This window comes from Ictidomys tridecemlineatus, chromosome 11 (assembly GCF_052094955.1).
Source record: "Ictidomys tridecemlineatus isolate mIctTri1 chromosome 11, mIctTri1.hap1, whole genome shotgun sequence".
Lineage (NCBI taxonomy): Eukaryota > Metazoa > Chordata > Mammalia > Rodentia > Sciuridae > Ictidomys > Ictidomys tridecemlineatus.
This window is the reverse complement of record NC_135487.1, coordinates 17,887,940-17,894,110: the sequence shown is the minus strand read 5'-3', so window position 1 is coordinate 17,894,110 and position 6,171 is coordinate 17,887,940.

Below are 6,171 nucleotides of genomic sequence, written 5' to 3'. Positions count from 1 at the left end.
ACAATCACTTCATACCCACTAGGATGCTTACCATAAAAAAGGGACAGTGATGTTGAGAAGTGAAGAAACTGACACCCTCATAGATTGCTGGTGGGAGTGAAAATAATGCAGCTACTGAGAGTTGGGCAGTTTCTCAAAAGTGGAATAGTCACATGAGCCAGCAATCCCATTCCTGGGTGTGTGCACAAAAGAATTGAAGACATGTTCACACAGAACTTGTACATGATATTCACAATGGTCAAAAGGTAGAAACCCAAAGTCCATAAACTGATGAGTAAACAAAATGTGGCTTATGCACCCAGCGACACCAATGAATTACATGCCACTAGGTAGACAAATGGACCTTTAAAACATATGCTAAGCGAAACAACAGTTTAAAAAAAAATGAAATGATTCCATTTAAAACAAATGTCCAGAATAGGAAAATGTATATAGGAAAATTAGTAATTGGCTAGGGCTGGGGGAGGAAGGAATAAGGAATTAACTAATAGGTTCAGGGCTCTTTTGGCAGGTGGTGAAAATATTCTACAGACAGTAGACTATTGTCCAACACAGTGAATATTCTAAAGTCCACTGAATTGTATACTTCAGAATGGTGAAATTTATGTTATGTGTACTAACTCTGAAAGAGGGAGGTTATACACAGCAGTGTCAAATGCTGCAATGAAGTCACATGAGGTCAGGCTTAGATACAGAATCTGTATAAGTTCGTCATCCCATAGCCCTTTCACTTCCAGGAATATCTACCCTGCCCTTATTTAATACCAATGATCCTGACTGGTCTAAACAGATTCTGTGATTCCTTCCCTGGTTAATATTGATTTAGAAATAGGCAGACTGAATAACTGATGAAATAGGCTGTTAGGTTTTCTGAAAAGATTTTTTTCCCCTCCTGGAACTGAGAATTGAACCCAGGGGCACTGTACCATTGAGCTACATCTCCTGCCCTTTTTATTTTTAGACACTGTCTGGTGTTACCTAGGCTGGCCTTAAACTTTGAAATCCTTCTGCCTCAGCCCTCTGACTTGCCAGTATTACGGGTATGTGCCACCATGGCTAGCTTTAACTATTCTCAAAAAATAAGCCCTCCTCTTTGCTCCTAGACACTGGTATCTCATGCTACACGCAGCCAACTTGGAAGGCCAGGTAGCTCAAAAACATGCCAAAGGCAGCAGCGCAAAAAGCCGCCCTACTTTAGAGCTTCCCGTTTTAGGAAATAAATTCTCCTCCTCTTTAAGCCCTAAAGTTCCTAATGTAAGTAACTGGCGAGTCTTCCTGAGACTTTTTATACTCCCAAACTGGTCAAATCAATAAATACATTCCAGGAAGAAAAAAGAACATTCAAGCTCACCATGCAAGTTTTTGGCAAATGAAAAACGACCAATGAACAGAAATCAAAACAGACTACCACCAAGAAACTTTCTTGGCCAGTCACTATATCTGAGCTATAAAACAGGGTTAATACCCACATCTCAGAGGATTTGCCAAAAAATTAAACAGGAGCACATGGTAGAACTTCTAGCAGTCCACAGCTCAACATTTTACTAACCTGAATATTGATAAAGAACCCTAGAACTTTTCCAAGTTCTGGAATTTTTGTTCAAATACCAACCTGATGTACCTAAGTACTCTGAGACACCTGTGATTATTTCCATTCTGGAAGATCTTTTTGAGTAAAAACTAGGTGTTAAGCATGTACACCCTAAAGCTTCAGCAACAGTAAAATTGAAAGTGGCTTAAGTGGACAAATGATATTTAACCCAGTGCCCCCAAACCTAAGTGTTAATGACTTTTGACAGGTTATGTTGGGTGTTTGAAACTGGATTTCACTGCTTCTTCTATGTACAAATAACTATAAGTAGATATTAACACACCACACAACTGTCTCAAACCTTAGGGTAAGAGATAATATATAAATCTTCATCAATAAGAAACTTAACTGACCAAAAAGTCAACTTTGTTCAGCCTCCAATTTATTTTTTACTCTCCTGAAATATATAACCGGATGATGTAAAAGCAAACTCAAAATCACAGTCAGTGAATTCTATATTCTGATACTAAAGAAAGTTCTCTGCAGATTCTCCAATATCCCCCATTAACATCTTTATTTGCAGACCACCTTAGAAGAAAGTGTCACCTTCCCTATACAACACAGGGACATCTGACAAGCCTATAGCATTTTCTATTAATTTTCAAATTTTATGTCACATGTGGATGAAGTAGACACTCTTGGCTGTCAGCTACCAGGCCAAACCTTAAAAACACCAAAAACTTCCATGTAGAAATAATTCAGGGACTGCTTGCTACATAATCTCAGGCAGAAACCACTTCTCTGCTTACAGCCTCTCACATCTACTCCTGGGATCCTTCCCAACTCCACCTATCACTATGTTTTGGAGACAGACTACAAAGATCCATGAAAGATTACTGGACAATAAATGGAACCTCTACACCACACCACCAGAATACATGCAGTCTCAAGAGACTTGGAGAAGCCAGGTTCCCCATTGGTGGGAAAAGATCAGAGGCAGCATTCCAAGCCAAACTGTATCCAGCTTTATTAAAGATACTTTTCATAAACAATCATGGTATTTCAGGCAGGACATGGGCAGACAATCGTTAACAGTATACAACAACTTTCAAACTCCCTTCTTGAATGGACTACCAAAATCAGAAAGCCACTATAAAACCCAATGAAGTCTTCATTTGATGCTCTGAATAGGGAAAGTTTAGAGTGAGGGTTGACATTTCACATTTAGCATGTTGTTTAACAACTTTTCACAAGCCGACCCTGACTTTCAGGAAATGAAAGGAAAATGGCAAAAATTATTAATCTGAAGATCCACAATCTAGAAAAGGAACTGCTGCTCTTCTGAGGGACACTATTCTCAATGACGTCACTGGAAAGTCCAGATTGCCCCACACACTGGTAAAACCAACTGTTGGGAATCAGGTCCCAACAGGTTTAGGGGAGTTAAGTCTATGCCAATGGCAGAGAGGGACAGGAGGACATACAGATGAGTTTGAGTTTTTCCATACCACAAGGCATTTGTGCCAAGGTGGCTATGTGTGCCAACATCAGGGAATCCCTTCCTCTTAGGAACAAAGAGGAAGTCTCTCAAAACTAGAAGGGAAGGTGTCTTCCCCCACAGCAATCCAGCTTTGGAGACATTCTACTAGTGATATATGCTCCTTCCCCCCCAAAACAACAATGAAGTGTTCTGTGTGCTAACAACATAGCTTTAAAAAAAAAAAAAAAAAAGTAAAACAAAATTCTGCATTTTTATAAAACTTGATAAAAAATAGTATTTCAAACTGTACAGTCACCAGAAGTACACAGTTATCAAAAACGCACACACTTCACTTGGCATCTCCAGCACCTTCAGCTTTCTGTGCCTAAAAGAAAAACAGACAGTCTTAAAATCCACATGTTGCATTTATCTGGGTTCCTAGTGCACCCACAGCATCATTCTAGCCAAAGGCTGGGTTTTGGATGCTTAGATACCAAGAGTCAGTACTCTGGACAATGACTTGCTATATAACTTTGCTAGTTATCTTCCCTTTGAACCTAATTGTATAATTTGGGAAGAAGACATGACACTGTAACACAGTGCCTTTAAGCTGATGGCAGAGACTTTAATAGTAAGGTCACAACATACTTGCAATCACAAACTTTTTTTTTTTTTTTTTTTTAAAAGGGGCAACAATTGGAAAAAAGCATCATACCTGGTCTGTTTTGGCATCTCCATTTTCTGCAGGGTTATTCCCATCCTTGCCAGTGTCAGCTTTTCCCTTTTTCCCTTTGGGTACCTTCTCTCCCTTCTATAAAGGGAGAAAAACAGAACTGTTTCTCCCCAGGCATATTATCAAGGTATAGTCTGTGAAGTTCAGCATAGTATACCTACCCAACCATCCATTTACAAGGACTGATCAAAAACTACACTAAATTAGAAAAAAGTTTTAGAGGTCCTGTGGATTGAACTCTTGATCTAGCACATGCTAGGCCAATATTACTAATGAGCTACATCTCCACTGCCTCCACCTTTAAATTTCATTTTGAGATAGGGTCTTAGTTGCTGAGGCTTGTTTCCAATTACAACCTTCCTGCCTCAGCATCCCAAGTAGCTGGGACTATGGGTGTGCACCACCATGCCATGCTGTGAAGTTCAGCACACAAAAATTCATGTCCAAGTATAATTAATAGAAAAACCAGGTCAAACACTTGGGTGTTTAACATTCAAGGGCAGAGTTTTTGAACTGATGACAGAAACCAATGCTACCAACATCAGGAATAAGGCAAGCAAACAAAACAATTTATAACATCCATCATGCTGAATTAGGTTAAAGTAGTGAAGTACAATTCTTTCTGTGAAAATTATCGATTCCAATATTAGCACCATTACCCTTAAGTTCTTTCTACTTACCTTTGCAGGGGCCTTTTTAGGCTTGGGCTCTGGCTTTGGAGGAGCAGGTTTCTTATTTTGACAGGCAAGGGGGAAGAAGAGAATATTAGTACAACAAACCAAAGAAAATCCACAACCAAATCAGTACCAAAGGGATGGAAGTTTTCTCTTACTAAAAAGTTTTTGTGGCTGGATTTCTTTCAGAATATCAAAACGAATGTGTCCCACCAGTGAACTCCATATGTGCAATAGTCCAAACTAGAGTACAACATTCAAAACCAGCCACTAATCATAATTCATCAGATGCAATGCTTTTTAGTTTCAGAAACAAATATTAAAAATTGGAAGTATATATACTTACGGCAGACAACCTTGCAGATCTTCTCTGTGGCTATTGAAATAAAAGTGAATAAAGTTAGAAAAATACAAGTTTTGTGCCAATTTTGTTCTACACTACAGGGAACGAAGACAAATTCAAGACAAGAATTGTAGTTGATTATCACCAAAGGAGTCCTGTGGGTTTTTTTTGTCCAAGACTTTTGTATGAACCCCCCCTAAAGAAAATAAATAATACATACTTCGTCTTTCACCTTGGCTTTATCTCCTTTAGCATCCCCTTCAGCCTATAAAACAAAGGCAAAGAACTAGTTTCTGAGGCGATTCTTTGAACGGGGTTCCGGGAAAAAAACTAGAAGTGTCACAACTTTGTGACACATGTCTGCCTAGCTTCCATACAAGGAGCTGAAGTATTGAGCAGGCCTTAAGCTTGCACGGAGCGCCGGGCCCACGGGCCGGGTAGCGCGGGCCAAACCCCAGCGGGGCCGGCGCCACAGCTCCAGGCTGGAGCAACAGCTGCAGATGGTGCAAACAAACCCCTCCGGAGGCGGAGCCGAGCGCCGTTGCTATGGCAGCCGTCGAAGGCGGGAGAGAGGCGCGCGCAATCCCGGGGAACTCGTGGGCGGCGGCGCGCGTCTTGCGCGCGGGGCGCGTGGGCGGGCAGAGGCGGAGTCACATCGCACCGGCCCCGCCTCTTCAGAAGCGGCCCCGCCTCCTCGCGGCGGCGGTTTTTTGGCGGCAGCGCGTTCCCCCGCCCGCCAACCCAGAATGCTGCCTTCCCGCCCTTTCGAGTTTGAATCGCCCGCCCGCTGGGAGAGGGGAGGGGGCCAGACGGTGGGGGAAGGGGCGCGGGGAGGGTGCGACGCGCCCGAGGAGAGTGGGATAAACAGCCGCCAACATGGCTCCTCCCGCCGTGGACGCCGCTCCTCCAATATGGCCTCTGGCGCCTGCGGGCAGCGGCACCGCGCAGGGTTAGCCCGAGGCCGCCCACCCCGCCTCGAGCTCCGCGCTCGCCGGCTGAGCCGTTCTGGCCAGAGCCAATTCCCGCGCCCCGAGTCGAGGCGGCGGCGGTGGCAGTGGCGGCTTGGCGCCTGCGGCCCTCGCGCCACGTACCTTTCTCTTGGGCATGGTGGCGACGGCGGCGGGACGCAGGCGCTGGACGCGGGGATGCAGCGGCGCGCGGCTTTGGTCGGTCCGGGGGTCGTTCTCGCCTCCTCTTCTTCACACTGCTCAGGCTCCGGGGGGTTTATAAAGTTTTTATAGCGCTGGGAGCCCCGGACCGGTTAGAACCGGATTTCACCTCCCGCCGCCGCTCATTGGCCCAGCTGGGGTCACGTGGGCGGGGTTTAAACTCACCTCCTCTGGAGGGAGTGAGGAGGGGGGTACGGGGGGGGGGCGCGCGGGACGGCGGCGCGCCGAGGGGGTGGGGGCG